We start from the raw sequence: 18043 nt of genomic DNA, 5'->3' as shown, positions 1-18043 counted from the left end.
CTTTTCATTTATTTGGTATTTGTATATCTTCTTTGATGTAGTGTCTATTCTGATCTCTGCCTCATTTTTAAAACAGGTTGTTTTCCTATTGTTGAGGTTGAAGTGTTCTTTGTATATTTTGGGTAATAGCTCTTTTTCACATATGTCTTTTACAAACATGTTCTTACAGTCTGTAGCTGGTTCTCTCAAACTGTTGACAATATCTTTTAATAGAGTAGAAGTTTTCAGTTTTAATAAGGTCTATTTTATCAATTATTTCTCTCATAGATCATGCCTTTGGCCTTGTATCTAAAATATCATCACCTCATCTGAGATAATCTAGGTTTTCTCTTATGTTATCTTCCAGGAGTTTTATAGTTTTGTGTTTTTCATTTTGATCTGTGATCCATTTTCAGTTAATTTAATTTTTGTGAAAGATATAGATTTCCTGTGTCTAGATTCTTTTTTTTTTTTTTTTTTTTGCCTGTGGATGTTCAGTTTTTCCAGCACTCTTCAACTATTTGTTGAAGAAACTATCTTTGCTTCACTGAATTGGCTTTGACTCTTGGTCAAAGGTCAATTAACTATATTTATGTGTGTCTGTTTCTGGGATCTCTATTCTATTCCATTTTTCCATTTATCTATTTGTCTATGGTTTTTCATCAGTACCACACTGTCCTGATTAGTGTATCTTTATAGTAAATCTCAAAGTTGTATAGTGTTAGTCCTCCAAGTTTGTTCTTCTTCAATATTTTGTTGACCTCATATCAATTTTGGAATCAGTTTATTGATATATACAAAAAATATGCTGACATTTTGACTGGGATTTCACTGAATGTATAGATCAAATTGGGGAAAAAATGACTCCTTGATAATATTGAGTTCTCCTCTACATGGACATGGAATTTCTCACCACTTACTTTGTTCTTTTATTTCATTAATTAGTCATTTTAATTTTTAAAATGAATTTCATGTTTTGAAGTTACAAATCTAAACATATCACAAAGTAAATAGTAAACATTCTATAATATACAAATAGTAATTCCTATAATATATCAGATATGTAAATTTGATTACATTTAAGAAAATAATACACTTAACAACATCATTTCTTAGTTATTATTAAAATATCCATCCCAAATTTATGATGAAAAGGTTTTTTTCATTTCTTCTTAGAGAGTATTAAGCATGGAATATAGGACATTGAGCTAAGTAAAATCATAAACATCAATTTTCTCTCAGAATCTAGCAACCATTGGGGGCCAAATTATGATGGAAAACATTTAAAATGTGTATTAGTTACTATTGATGCATCACAAATTACCTCAAAATTTAACACCTTAAAATAGCAGACATTTCTTATCTCACATACCTTCTGAGAATTAGGAATTTGGAAGCAGCTTAGATGTAAAGGTTATTCATGAGGTTGGAGTCAAGTTGTCAGGCAGGGTTAGAGTCATTTCAGTGTTCAACTGGAGGTAAAGACTCTATTTCCAAACTCACATGTTGGAAAGTCTCAATTTCCTCACTGGCTATTGGTCGCAGACCTCCATTCTTGGCCAAGAGTGCCTTTCTATAGGATGCATTAGTTACATGGCAACTGATTTCCTTCAGGCAAATGATGAGAGAGAGAGAGGACCAAGTTGGGAGCCATAGCTTTAATAACATAATATTTTAAGTGGTACAAACAACCTTTGTTGTATATTATGCTGTATATACAGTAATTTTAGTACAATTTCAGGGAAACTAGACAGGGGTGTAATTGTCAGGCAATGGAGATCCTGAAGAACCTTCTTAGAGGCTGGCTAACAAAATCTAAAATAACAAAGACGGTATTATATATAATATATAATTATTATATTATACATAATATAATATATGCATATATGAAAAGATTGAGAGAAAAATTAAGGTTTTACCATTTGCTTATCTTAACTTTGCAGTGTACATGGGAAGGACCTCCTTCTTTAAAACAAACCCAACCTAACCCAGCAGAACACACAGTTGGAGAGTGTTGTTGGATTACTTAGTCTATTCTTTAAGAGTTTACTAGTTGGTGGGAAGGCAAACTGGTAAGGCCACTCTAGAAAATAATATGGAGGTTCCTCAAGAAGTTAAAAATAGAACTACCTTATGACCCAGCACTTGATCTACTAGGTATTTAACCGAAGGATACAAACATAATGATTTGAAGGGACACATACACCCCAATGTTTATAGCAACAATGTCCACAATAGCCAAAATATGGAAAGAGCTCAAATGTCCATTGACAGATGAATGGATAAGAAGATGTGGTGTATATATATACAATGGACTATTCCTCAGCCATCAAAAAGACTGCCATTGGCAATGACGTGGATGGACCTAGAGGGTACTATGCTAAGCAAAATAAGTCAGTCAGAGAAAGAGCAACACCATATGATTTTACTCATACGTCGAATGTAAGAAACAAAACAGATGAACATAGGGGAAGGAGGGAAAAATAAAATAAGATGGAATGAGAAAGGGACACAAACCATAAGAGAGTCTTTAGGAAACAATCTGAAAGTTGCAGGAGGGGAGGTAGGAGGGGAAATGAGATACCTGGGTGATGGGCATTAGGGAGGATATTTGATATAATGAGCATTGGGTGTGATATGCAACTGATTAATCAGTAAGCTAAAATTAATAATACACTATATGTTAATTATTTGATTTAAAATTTAATAAAAGTTTATGAGTGTTAGGAAGATGAACTTTTCTAAAATATTTAGAAGTTCCATCAAGAACCTGGCTTTAAAATTCAAATCCCACCCATTTAGTCATAGCTTCCAGCATGAAATGGTGGAGAAACTGAAATGGTTCAAATCACTTCAAAACTTGCCTGTTATTTGGATATTATTCCTAATTTCTTGTTTTCCAGTAATTTTCTTTGAGCTCTATCCCTTATCTTCTTCTTCAAGTGATCCATTGCTTTGTATGCACTATAGCCACCATCTTGGAGGGTAACATGCAATGGTCATGTACACCTCCTCAGCAGTTCTTTTCACTTTCCAAACTGCTTGAAATACCATAGAAGAGTTCATTAGCAGCACAAAGAGTAATATAAGCCAGTGTTTGGTGATGATGGACAAAGTTTTTATGCAGTAGGCACTCAGAGACGTGAAACAAAACTACCAAATGGCTTTAAGTTATGGAATATGCAGTTTTCACCAAATATTTCTGACTCAAAGCCCGAATTATTTTTTCAATTAGCAATAATCGCACCTCGGATAAACCTCTTTGGCTACGATACTGCCACTACGCAAAGCTCCGAATTATTTTTTAAGCCAAAATTAACCTCAGTAAAAATTTGCTTTTGTACTAAGATTAGAGGCTAGAAGCCAATGAGGTTAAAATGCCTGCTCAAATATACAAAATTTAGTAGCAGAGCTGCTATTAAAAAATTAGATATTTTGGTGTCCTACATAAGCACACTTGAGAATACACAATAAATTCAACAGAACACTCCTTCATTTGATACTGCAACAAATGAAACTCTATTGATTGGCATTTATTTTGAACCCATTTATGTCTGCAATTGTATATATGTAGTTTTAGGAAAAAATATCTTGACCGCACAAAATTGAAAATGGAAATGAGACCTTTGGACTGAAATCCCTCAACTCCTTGCTTATTTTGTTAGCTAAAAATTACAAATACCTAGAATATTATTGGGTTTTGTGCTGTTTCAATGATAGGCTCTGAGAGCACCAAGTTTAATACTTTAGATTAAATGGGACTTTTCATAAGCACAGGATGCCAAAGAGCATCACTCCTGAATATGTATGTGGACTTGTAAATATATATTTTAAAAAGAAACATAAAACAATAACAAGTAAAACTTAAGCCTGAAAATTTTCGATGGACTGCCTGAGCTGCTTTCGACCTCTCTCAGGGCTTCATGATTCTACAACATCAGTTGCGTATTCTCAGACACTGATTATTAAATGTATAAATAAGTGTTACAGAGAGATGCATGTGTATGCATCAAACATGATAGCCTTATAATGTCAGCTAAGGTAGTATATATGAATCATACGTAAAGTATAATGCTGTCTATTATACATTATTATCATGTATAGAACACATGTACCATAGGAACACAGCTATAAAAATATGTCTGCATGAAATTAAATTAAGCCATACAGCATTGCTACTTTGTAAGTAAAAATGGCCAAATAGCAAAAATTCTATATGCATCAACTTCATAGCAGTGCAGGCTATGATGAGGTAGTGAAGTTGTAAGACATTTTACTTCATTCTTAATCTCTCCTGTTTTGATAAAAGGAAGAACATCCATTCCTTTCACTATCAGCAACGAGTGAAAGATACCTGGATTTGAAAAGAAAGAGAAAACCAAAGAAGTTACTTGTAAATATGACAAGCCTCCCAGAATTACTATAAGGAAGAAGACCCAAGAGAAAGAAGTGGTGAAAATCAAAGAAAGAGCACCATTTGTAAATAGCTGCCTTGTTGTCTCTGAGTCAGAGCTGGGTGATGAGGATGAATAATAAAGCCAGTAGGAACCTCCAGGGATCTCTCATCCATAACAGTAGGGCAGAGAATTCTTGCCATTTTAAGCATTGCTTCTCCCTTTCCCCTAGACAGCACACGCGTTCTGAGTGATTTTTACTCCGATGCTATTTCCCTTGGATGCAGAGAACCAAAATAATCTGTTATCCTCACAAGTGTTAGTGGTACTTGCTAATGGCTGTGGTGAAGATAAGAAAGGTTTCAGGTTGTGGGTAACTCCACTGTTTTCCTTCTCATGAGAAAACAATGCAAGTGAGCTGACAGTGTTCTATAGGTAGATTTCTATCCACCAAAAACTTTGCATTTCTTGAGCGAGATACCAGTGGGTACAAATGGATTACACTCCAGGGACTCTCTAGTTGTAATTTCATTGCACTAGAGCTGGCTACTTCAAGCTTCCATAGTCAGTGCCTTGGCATCTGCCAGTATATCCATACAGACTCTCTCTGTCATGCCCTATCATTACTTCAGAAGTCCCCCTTAAACAAAGGGTCTACAAAGATGGAATCAAGCCTGCTCTCCACAACATGGTCCCTAAGACACATTCCCTTCTGCTCTGACCTCTGTAGCTGTGCTAAGTTGGCCCCCATGCAGCCTCCTTTCTGTTTGTGTGTGGTTAATGGAGGTTAATAACCACGGTCTCCTTCGTTTACGATACTCAGTAATCCTCAGGCTGATGCCACATAGTCTGTTGTGTCTAACAAGCGTTGGGTGACACATACCAAGTTCTCCAAGTGGTCCTTGAAGCACCCCTACTAAGGGTTGAGATGAAGAGGAAGTATTCTCTTCCCCTCCCCAGAGGTGATGGGGGGATCCAGCCCTCCATTACTGGGGCTACAAAGCATTTTTCCTTGATTTCTTCACCTTCAGCCCTTGGATTCTGTCTTGGCTGAGTGCTGTGTCAAGGATCACAGAGGCAGATTTTGTCTACCTTTCTGGTTTACTGTCCACAGGTTGGGCAGCCTCTGACTTAGGGATGTGGGATATTTAGCACAAAGATTTTATTTTTGTCCCTTGGAATCTCAGCCAAAGAAACAAAAACAAAGAACCCACATTACCTTTCTATTAAGCATGTTAGTTAATCAAAGAAAAATAAATGTTCCTTAGACTCTGGTACTTGATCTCTTGTTCTACACATCACAGACAAGCACAGCATAATACTTTGTCACACTCCTAACCTAAAAATCGGAGTTTTGTACATGGAGGTGTCTTTCCTGAGACAGTCTATGGCTCTGGAAGGCAGGAGGCTGCTACGGACCTCTCCATCTGTATGTAGGTTCACACCACAGTCATTTAAGTTAAGAGGGACCAAATTGCTAGCAGTTGATGGGTCACAGCGATTTGAAGTCTTAATAAAATATTGGCTATTTGTTTAAGGAAAATCCTATCTTTAAAGCTCTGTAATTTTATCTTGGGCAGATGCCTATGTAAAAATCATTTAATGGTTGTTATTTTCAAGAGTATTGGTTTTGCTGGGGAAAAGTATGCCTGCAAAGAGAAATATCCAACTTTGCTAATCTGTAACTTCTGGGGCCATTTAAACTTAAAAAAAAAAAAAATTAAACAGCAGTGTCACTAAACATGCTAATTCAGAACAGATTAAAAATAAAAATACAAATGGTTGGAAATAAGGCAATAATATTAGATAATACCATGATTATGATGATATCATTGCACATATTTATGGTTGAATAAGCCCATCTAATTATTCTGACTTCATCTTCTCTTGGCACGCAATAATTTCTGTCAATTTGCAGAAAATCTGATAACTACATGATAGGAAAGTAATGGCTGAGAAGGCTGAAATGAAGTCATGTCAGGCAGAAGTAATGTTAAGCACCGGTGCTTGAAGTTAAACCCTGTAACTATTTATTCTACATGATTCTGGCAATACTTCTGAACTCACCAGTATATTCCAGTGGGAGTCAGTAAGGTTCCTAACAATTACTGATGAGCTGATGGTGCCTCAGCCCCAAGGCAAGGAGAAGGAGACGCTCTGCAAGACATAGCTCTAAAAATAGCAGTCCTTTACTAAGCACCAACTGTATGCAAGCTCTGGGAAGACAGAGATAGAGAGGGTTGATACAAGATTTATTCCCATACTTAAATAAACTATATAGCATTTAGTGGGTGTAAATAGAGATGCATGCAAATGATCCAAAATAATAGAAATTTTGCTAGAGGACAGAGTGCGGCCAACTCTGAAGCTAGACTTTTCAATCTGATAGGACTATATGCAGATGTTAATGCCCTAAGTCAAAGTCTCAGCAAAAATTAAACAGTTCCAGCTACCAGTGAATGTTTGCAGCACTAAAGAAGCAGCTGCAAGCAGACCAACATCTATAGTGGCAGGGCATATGAACCCTGACCTCTCACCAAGCAGCAATTCACAATAGGCTCCTTTGCTTAGTCTCTAAACCTGAGATGCAAGGGTGCCTGGGAGGTTCACTTGGTTAAGCATCCGCCTTCAGCACAGGTCATTATCTCAGCATGCTGGGATCAGCCCCACATCAGGCTCCCTGCTCAGCAGGGAGTTTGCTTCTGCTTCTCTCTCCTCCTGCCCCTCTCTACCCAATCCCCCTTCCCACCCCTCTCCAGCTCATGCATGCTCTTTTTCTCAAAATAAATAAGTAAAATCTTTAAAAATAAAACTGAGATGCAAAGATAAAAAGTGTCCATTTGATTTAATCCCAGTCAAGAAACTCTATTCCATCAAATAAAAAATAGTCTGTTGGCACAAAAATTCATTTAAGTAAAAATGAAAACAAAACATAATAAAGGAGAATTAAATGTATGTAATGTGCACACAGGTTTGATCTTCAACAGATCTGACTAATGGACTTCATGATTTTGGGCAGGCCACTGAACCTTTCAATCTCAATTTACTTGCCAATAAAATGGGCTGTTACAAAGATCTATAGAACATTTTTAAAGCACTTACCTCAGTGCATGGCAAGCAGAAAGTACCTTGTACCTGAGACTCAAAATGAAGATACAGCAGCAAATTTGTATTTTATCACAAATGTAATACAAATACTGATTTTAGTCATTGATAAATATTCATCAAGTGCTTATTATTCCTAAATACCATTTTGGAAGTTAGGTATTCAGAGATGATAAACTGACCTAGCTCTTAAGGGGTTTATATACTAGTTGGGGAAAACACAAAAGCAACAAATAAATAAAAACATGACATAAAACAGAAGATGCAAGAAAATTGCAATGGATGGACATGTCATAAATGCTAAATATGGTTGTCTTTTGAAGAGCACAGGCTTGAACTGTGTAGGTGCACTTATATGGTGATTTTTTTTAATAGATATAGTACAGTACTATACATGCATTTCTCTTCCTTATGGTTTTTTAATACAATTTTCTTTTCTCTAGCTTATTTTATTTTTAATTTATTTATTTGTTAGAGAGAGAGAGCGAGCGAGCACAGGCAGAAAGTGGTAGGCAGAGGCAGACGGAGAAGCAGGCTCCCCACTGAGCAAGGAGCCTGATGTGGGACTTGATCCCAGGACGCTGGGACCATGACCTGAGCCGAAGGCAGCGGCTTAAGCAACTGAGCCACCCAGGCGTCCCTCTCTAGCTTATTTTAATGTAAGAGTACAATGTAATACATATAGCATACAAAGTATAGGTTAACTGACTCTTTATGTTATTGGTAAGGCTTCTGGACAGCACTAGGCAATGAGTAGTTTAAGTTTTGGGGAACTCAAAAGTTATATGTGGATTTTCTATTGCCCAAGGGATAGGTGCCTCTAACCACCCACCCCGACATTGTTCAAGGATTCACTATAGTCATGGATATATTTCATGCTGTAACTATTATGTAAGTCTAGTATTAACTGGAAATTTCTCTTCATCAGAATACTGGAAAATACTGACTTGAGAGTGGGTGGGGAGTTCAGGTTTGGTTAGCATGTTGCTGGCCAGGATTTACCTCTTCCTTCATTGTTCTTGTTTTCCATGACATGTCCCAATTTTATGTTATGCCCCATTGTTTATTTCCTGTTATCAGAGCTAGAAGGATAACTATCTTGGTCTCCCTGTCTCTCTCATTCTCTCTCTCTTTTTTCCTGAAGTTCTTATTTTGACGTAAGAGAAATTTTGCCAACCTACATGTACTCTTCTACTATTTTGTCATTACTCATCTCTGTATGTCCCTAATTCCTGTTGTTTAAATCTATAGAACATTCTGGATCTTCTCTGGGAAAAATAAATTTTCTTTAAAAATGATAACAGAGATTTTATACATAATCTTGTAATCACAAAACAAAATAAAATGCATATTTCTAGTTGGGTGTTAACCAGTACTAATCCAACATTGCTCAAAAGACTTTTATGCCCTTTGTCGCTTCAAATTCTATCCTAGTAATTTCCAAACACAGCTGCAGGGGCTAATTTTAAAACTATCATTTGAAAATGAAATCTTACCTGGGTAGGGATTTTCTATTTAAAATCATGTATTCACTGAGGTGCCTGGGTGGCTCAGACAGTTAAGTGTTCAACTCTTGGTTTCGGCTCAGGTCACGATATTAGGGTCATGGGATTTAGCCCTGCATCAGGCTCCATGCTCAGTGGGGAGTCTACTTGAGAGTCTCTCTCTCTCCCTCTGCCCCTCCCCCTGCATGCACTTGCTCACTCACTCTCTTTCTGTCTCAAATAAATAAATAAATCTTTAAAAAAGAAAATCACGTACTCGGGACATATTAATAAGAATGTGTTTCTCTGTTATCTTGAATGAATCTACATTTGGGTGCCAGGTGTCAGAACATAATATAAATCCATGGCACAAACAGACACAGGAATACTTAGTAATTTTTGTGAAATAATATTTTGTTAAAACTAGCAGTCATCAAGATGTGACAGAAGGAGATTAAATATAGCCTCTGTATTTTGTGATATTTCTTCTTTTGTAAGTATTGGTCACTACAGAAGCAGAACTTACAAATGTAACTATCTTATCAGTTTTATTTCCATAGTCTCCTAGTCAGTCTCCCTGCCTCCAAACTCACCCACCTACTGTTATATCCTCCCTGATGTAGTCATTATTGTTCTCTAAAGAAAAAAATAATAATAATAATGTTGAAGCACCTGGTTGACTCACAGTTAAGCATCTGCCTTCAGCTCAGGTCATGATCTCAGGGTTCTAGGATTGAGCCCCTCATAAGACTCCGCACTCAGTGGGTAGTCTGCTTCTCCCTCTCCCTCAGCTCCGACCTTCACTCGTGTTCTCTCACTCTCTCTCAAATAAATAAAATCTTTAAAAAAAAATGAATTAGTATGACACCATCATATTAGAGGAAGTTTCACAGTGCAATGTATACAAATATTTAACACCTTTGAAGAGCAAAGCTCCAAGTTAAGACAAAGTCACCAAACTAGCTCTGTGACAGTTTGCAGTGATCAATCCATATGATTTATGGCACACAATTTGTTTGATAGTGCAGTTATTTGGGTTTTTTGTTTCTATACTTCAAGAATAAAATCAGAACACATAAAGATAAAAGGAAAGGTGTTCACTGAATTCATAGTTGATGGCTAGAACATATTACAGAAATGTCGAAATAGAAGAGGGCTGATAAGTTTGGGCAATCAAAAGGAAATTAAATGGGCTGTCCACAACACTGACTAGCCAGTAGAGCCATAATCTTGTTCACCCACATTGAAGGTTCCCTCTGCTCTACAAGAATAATAATACAAGAACACAGGTCACCAAGTGTTCATATCGGATCTGTTGCATGGAGAGTTGACAAATTTGTCTTAGTACATTTGAAATCACTATTTCTTTTTTCTTGTTTGATCGGCAGTGCTGCCATGGAATTCTCATTGGCCTCAATTACCACATTGCTCTCTTTGTTAAGAAAAGAAGTGTCCTTGGAATCCTAGAAATTATCTGTTTTCCCTCTACCTCTGTTCCTCTTTTCTTTCCAAAAAATTAATTTGAATTATTTTGATCCTCATTTAGAAGCTCTTTAGCAGCTTTCCAAGATAAAGCCCACAGGGCATACAATGGACATGCAAGCTTCTCTAATTTCCAGTTTCACCAAAGCATCAATTTTTCCAGGTGTATAAAAATCCCTACAAGTTCCCAAGTCTACCAGGGAGTTTGTGCACATTCTGTTCCCTTTCTGACTCTCCACTTCTTAGTCCTTTTTTCAGGATCTAACTCTATGCCACCCTCTGGGTCAAACCTCTCATAAATGGTCACCAGCTTTTCTGTACTCCCCTAGTCTATGCCTGGATTATATAATGTTTTACAGTCACTGGGCTCTTTTGCCCTCAGATTCATCTTCCCACTCTACTATGAGCTCCCAGAAACTTTGACAAAGTTGTCCTCTGCTTTGGTTGCCTTATCCTTCATATAGTAACTGATTTTTTCCTCTCTGACACTATCTCCTTAAAGCATTCCTAATACCAGATAAGTCTCTTTGTGTGTAACCCTGCCCACACTGGTCTATGTTGCACACACACACACACACACACACGCCAAAAGTTATTGTGATTGGAAAAGAAAACATCAGAATCTTGAGGAAAAAGAAGTCTTCAGTCTTCGTTTCCATTATTGTTAGAATAAAACCCAATTGTGTATTTATTACAGAGATGTAATTCTAGGCTATAAATCAAGGAAAAGATGTTCAGAAAGTGCATTTTCAAAACAAATTTAGAGATAATGCCATAATAGTCTTTGGTTTTTGTAATGAATATTCCAAAGTGTTTAGTTGCTATGCATTTAGTGATAATGTACTATATCCTGCCATTAATACACATATTCTAGTAAAAATGTTTGACAGAATATGGTCCAGCAATAATAATAATTTGCACTTATAGCTCAAAACTAATAGCTCAGAGCACCTCACAATGTGCTGTTTAATTTCTGCTCATTCCCATATGCTACTTATTTCATCTCCATTCATCCTGCAAGGTATGTGAGTATATGACTTTCATTAAAATAATAAAAATAAATGAAATGTTTAATATGAAAAAAACTGAATACTTTTTTACAACTGTCTAGAATAACTGGAGAGCTGGTGGCTGGGGAAGGAAACATAAAGAATATTTATTTGTTTTTTCTCTACGGTCTAGGACCATGTGGTACAGATGAGTGCAAATAGGTTCTTGTGGATGATGTGCTTGTTTGAGTAATTGACTTTAACAGGAGTTTTGAGAGTCAAGTTTCTGATTATAATTCAGGAAGTCCCCCCCAACACACATTTTTTCTGATAACCTCAGCAAACAGCACCCATGGAGGGGAGAAGCAGACAACTTACTTTGTATAGTAACTGGTCTGTAGATCTCCTGTAAAGGGTTGCAAGACTTACCGCTAAATCTGTCTTCTCTTTGGGGATCTTTGGATTTCCTCAGTCTTTGGCTGGCTTCTGAAGATACCTTTGGACAGAAAGCCAAGGTTTTACCACGCTCACCTTGTTCAGTTTCCTACTCTCAGAATCATAGCCCTATACTGGACATTGTGAAGGCATAGTGAAGATCTTAGTTATTGGATTAGATCTAAAAACAGGTCAAATATTTGTGTCCAGTTTCCTAGTTGTCTTCCTGTGAGAGAATATTTTAGTCCCTGCTACTCCCCTGCCATCAGTAGGGGTCGTTTTCTCTTAATAAACATATATTTATGAAAATGTTCTTCTAGTCTTAGGCCTGGCAAACTACATTTTGCCAGAAATTCTTTTTATCCCAATTGCCAAGTGTATTTTTGTATCATTTTTTCTTAATATCCTCTCATTCTTTCCTTCATGTCTGCTGTACCTCTTGTGATCTCCCCTTCCTCATTCCTGATACTTAAAATTTTAAGTTCTCTCTTATTCCTTATCAGTAGGGTTGGAGTTCTATCAGCTTTGTTTGTTAATGTGGTATGATACAGATTTCTTTTCCATTTCAGGAATACATGCTCTTTGGCTAAATCCAAAGCCAGTGAGGAGGGAAGGGAAAGGAGGAGTATGAATGAAACATTTGGGGCAGAGGAATTCAGTTTCTCACATTGAGTAGCTCTTGTTCTGATACCCTGCTTAAACCAAATTCTGTGTATCATCTACATTGACTCATATCTGTTCACCCTTTGACCATACAAGGGGCATTGCCCTGTTTCTTCATATTTGTTGGGATTACAGAGGAAAAATATATGCAAACTTGGTGGAAGTAATAGCTTCAGGTTGAGTATTTTATTCCATTGCTCAAAATCCTCCGACATGAGAACGATTTCTTGGGCATAAGCACCAGTTTACCATCATTTCTGGTCTCTCCTTTTCCTCTTCAACATTTCCCCACCTATCTCTATCCCCGCAGCCTTCAATTTTTTCTTTATCAATGCATAGGTGGGCATTTATGCTTTTTGTGTGCTTGCTGCAGTCAGCATGGCTCTGCAAAATTAGGGAAGGTTCAGAACCTGAAGGTCCAGTGATATTCTTAAGTGAGACAGTCTAGTTATCTACTTGCCTTGTCCTTTGCGATCTGTCTATAGCACATTCTCAACTGAAAAGTCCTATGAATCCTCATTGTTTCCTTAGAATAAGGGCAATCAACCACAGAAATGCGTTCTATAAATTTTTTCCTAAATATTATTTTGTATGGTATTCTACACAAATGAGTTTTTGTTCAGTCTCCAAATTTGCAATATCTCACATATGTATAAACACATGTCTAGGCACAGACACAAATACAAACCATCCATATATAATGTATGCATTGATACACTTATGTACATGTACTTATGTCAATATTTTTCAATAGAATAAACTTGGAAGAATATAAATGTCATTTAATAGTGATTTCTTAGACAGAATAAGTGTGGGAGGTGATGAGGGGGAGGGACGACTTACATACTTTCATTTTCTTTAATTTTTTTTCACTGAGCTTAAGTTTTTTACTTAAAATAAATGTATTAAAATAGCCATGCCTGTTCTGTGTTCTGTTTTACATATTTTTGGGTTTTTTTTTTTTTTTTCACTATCATGAAAGAACACATTGATAGTTTAAGCTTTATATACTCTAATCCTGAAATTATTTTCCTGGCCTGTATTTTGTGGATTGTCTGGTTGAGGTATAATTCATTTTGTCATTTTCTTAATGTAATACACAGCCCTCAAAACTTCTGGGCTCCCTGTTTATCTCAGGATGAAATGTGTGCAAATAGCATTATTTACTTGCAGAAAGTTCAAAAATCTCCAAACGACTTCTTCTCTCCTCAACATAAATGGAAGCAAGCATTAAATACCTTTCAATCAGATTAGTCATTGAGCTGACAGTCTACATTTGGATATCTATATTCAGCAATCAAATTTCCTGGAATTTAATGAGCTTGATCAAATTTATAGTTTAGGACCTTGAGTAAATAATTATTATATAAGCAATTTCACTTTGTTGCCATCATAATGGAAATATAAGAAGCTCACTTTGTGTTCAACATGGAAGTTTAAAAGAAAAGACAGTTTTTAAAATGTCCACTTAGAAGAAGGCCAACCAGGTCAAGATGGCAGAGAAGTAGCAGGCTGAGATGACATCGGGTAGCAGGAGACCAGCTAGATAGCTTATCTAACCATTGTGAACACCTACAAATCCAACGGGAAATCAAAGAGAAGAAGAGCAACAATTCTAGAAAGAGAAAATCGATCACTTCCTGAAAGGTAGGACCTGAGGAGAAGTGAATCCAAAGTGATGGGAAGATAGACCCCAGGGGGAGGGGCCGGCTCCCGGCAAGCGGTGGAGCGACGGAACACAAAATCGGGACTTTTAAAAGTTGGCTCCACTGGGAGACATCGCTCCAGAGGCTAAACCGGGGGGAAACCCAGGTGGGGTCAGCATAACCCTAGGTCCCGCAGGGTCACAGAAGGACTGGGGGTGTCTGAGTGCCGCAGAGCTCTCAGGTATTAGAGCGGGGAAGCCGGCTACAGCGACAAAGCCCGGGGGTTACCTTGAGCCAGTCGCAGGCTGGGTGGGCTTGGAGCGCGGCCAGAGGCCACGGAGACGGAAGCGACCCGGCGCTTTTCTCCAGCTCCAGCAATTGACTGCTTTCCTCGAGGCGCACCCACAGGCCAGGGAGGCGGGGCGGTTGGGCGCTTTGCTCTGAAAGCGCACTGAGGAGCGGAACCCCAAGCTCTCGGCTCCTCCAGGCTGAGAGATTGGGAGGCCGCCATCTTCATTCCCGTCCTCCGGAACTCTACGGAAAGCGCTCAGGGAACAAAAGTTCCCGAAAGCAAACCTGAGCGGATTACTTAGCCCAGCCCCTGGCAAGGGCAATTCCACCTGCGGCAAAGACACTTGAGAATCACTACAACAGGCCCCTCCCCCAGAAGATCAACAAGAAACCCATCCAAAACCAACTTCAGTCACCAAGAACAGCGGAATTCCACAGCAGGAGAAAGCAAATCTTATCTGGATAAAATGACAAGGCGGAAAAACTCACCTCAAAAAAAAGAACAAGAGGCCGTACTGAAGGCTGGAGACCTAAATCAATACGGACATTGGTAACATGACAGATCTAGAGTTCAGAATGACAATTCTCAAGGTTCTAGCCGGGCTCGAAAAAGGCATAGAAGATATTAGAGAAACCCTCTCCGGAGAGATAAAAGCCCTTTCTGGAGAAATAAAAGAACTAAAATCTAACCAAGTTGAAATAAAAAAAGCTATTCATGAGGTGCAATCAAAAATGGAAGCTCTCACTCCTAGGATAAATGAGGCAGAAGAAAGAATTAGTGACATAGAAGACCAAATGACAGAGAATAAAGAAGCTGAGCAAAAGAGAGACAAACAAATGCTGGACCACGAGGAGAGAATTCGAGAGATAAGCGACACCATAAGACAACACAACATTAGAATAATTGGGATTCCAGAAGAAGAAGAAAGAGAGAGGGGAGCAGAAGGTATATTGGAGACAATTATTGGAGAGAATTTCCCTAATATGGCAAAGGGAACAAACATCAAAATCCAGGAGATGCTAAGAACGCCCCTCAAAATCAATAAAAATAGGTCCACACCTCGTCACCTGATAGTAAAATTTACAAGTCTTAGCGACAAAGAGAAAATCCTGAAAGCAGCCCGGGAAAAGAAATCGGTAACATACAAGTGTAAAAACATTAGATTGGCAGTGGACCTATCCACAGAGACCTGGCAGGCCAGAAAGAACTGGCATGATATATTCAGAGCACTAAACGAGAAAAACATGCAGCCAAGAATACTATATCCGGCTAGGCTATCATTGAAAATGGAAGGAGAGATAAAGAGCTTCCAGGACAAACAAAAGCTGAAAGAATTTGCAAACACCAAACCAGCTCTACGGGAAATATTGAAAGGGGTCCTCTAAGCAAAGAGAGACCCTAAAAGTAGTAGATCAGAAAGAAACAGAGATAATATACAGTAACAGTCACCTTACAGGCACTACAATGGCACTAAATTCATATCTCTCAATAGTTACCCTGAATGTTAATGGGCTCAATGCCCCAATCAAAAGACACAGGGTATCAGAATGGATAAAAAAACAAAACCCATCAATATGCTGCCTACAAGAAACTTATTTTAGACCCGAAGAAACCTCCAGATTTAAAGTGAGGGGGTGGAAAACAATGTACCATGCTAATGGACACCAGAAGAAAGCTGGAGTGGCAATCCTTATATCAGATCAATTAGATTTTAAGCCAAAGACTATAATAAGAGATGAGGAAGGACACTATATCATACTCAAAGGGTCTGTCCAACAAGAAGACCTAACAATCTTAAATATCTATGCCCCTAACATGGGAGCAGCCAACTATATAAACCAATTAATAACAAAATCAAAGAAATACATCGACAGTAATACAATAATAGCTGGGGACTTTAACACTCCCCTCACTGAAATGGACAGATCATCTAAGCAAAAGATCAATAAGGAAATAAAGGCCTTAAATGACACACTGGACCAGATGGACATCACAGATATATTCAGAACATTCCATCCCAAAGCAACTGAATATACATTCTTCTCTAGTGCACATGGAACATTCTCCATAATAGACCACATCCTGGGTCATAAATCAGGTCTCAATTGGTACCAAAAGATTGAGATCATTCCCTGCATATTTTCAGACCACAATGCTCTGAAGCTAGAGCTTCATGGAGCTCTACATGGAGCTCTTCATACATGGAGACTAAACAGCACCCTTCTAAAAAATGAATGGGTCAACCAGGAAATTAAAGAAGAATTGAAAAAATTCATGGAAACAAATGATAATGAAAACACAACGGTTCAAAATCTGTGGGACACAACAAAGGCAGTCCTGAGAGGAAAATATATAGCGGTGCAAGCCTTTCTCAGGAAACAAGAAAGGTCTCAAATACACAACCTAACCCTACACCTAAAGGAGCTGGAGAGAGAACAACAAAGAAAGCCTAAACCCAGCAGGAGAAGAGAAATCATAAAGATCAGAGCAGAAATCAATGAAATAGAAACTAAAAAAACAATAGAACAAATCAACAAAACTAGGAGCTGGTTCTTTGAAAGAATTAATAAGATTGATAAGCCCCTGGCCAGACTTATCAAAAAGAAAAGAGAAAGGTTGCAAATAAATAAAATCATGAATGAAAGAGAAGAGATCACAACCAACACCAAAGAAATACAAACAATTATAAGAACATACTACGAGCAACTCTACGCCAATAAATTTGACAATCTGGAAGAAATGGATACATTTCTAGAGACGTATAAACTACCACAACTGAACCAGGAAGAAACAGATAACCTGAACAGACCCATAACCAGTAAGGAGATTGAAACAGTCATCAAAAATCTCCAAACAAACAAAAGTCCAGGACCAGACGTCTTCCCAGGGGAATTCTACCAAACATTTAAAGAAGAAATAATTCCTATTCTCCTGAAACTGTTCCAAAAAATAGAAATGGAAGGAAAACTTCCAAACTCATTCTATGAGGCCAGCATCACCTTGATCCCAAAACCAGACAAGGATCCCACCAAAAAAGAGAATTACAGACCAATATCTTTGATGAACACAGATGTGAAAATTCTCACCAAAATACTGGCCAATAGGATCCAACAGTACATTAAAAGGATTATTCACCACGACCAAGTGGGATTTATTCCAGGGCTGCAAGGTTGGTTCAACATCCGCAAATCCAACAATGGGATACAATACATTAATAAAAGAAAGAGTAAGAACCATATGATACTCTCAATAGATGCTGAAAAAGTGTTTGACAAAGTGCAGCATCCCTTCCTGATTAAAACTCTTCAAAGTGTAGGGATAGAAGGCACATACCTCAATATTATCAAAGCCATCTATGAAAAACCCACCGCAAATATCATTCTCAATGGAGAAAAACTGAAAGCTTTTCCGCTAAGGTCAGGAACACGGCAGGGATGTCCGTTATCACCACTGCTGTTCAACATAGTACTAGAAGTCCTAGCCTCAGCAATCAGACAACAAAAAGAAATTAAAGGCATCCAAATTGGCAAAGAAGAAGTCAAACTATCACTCTTTGCAGATGTTATGATACTAT

Source organism: Martes martes (genome assembly GCF_963455335.1).
Source record: "Martes martes genome assembly, chromosome: 7".
In the NCBI taxonomy this organism is placed as follows: Eukaryota; Metazoa; Chordata; class Mammalia; order Carnivora; family Mustelidae; genus Martes; species Martes martes.
Note: the sequence above shows the minus strand (reverse complement) of the source record.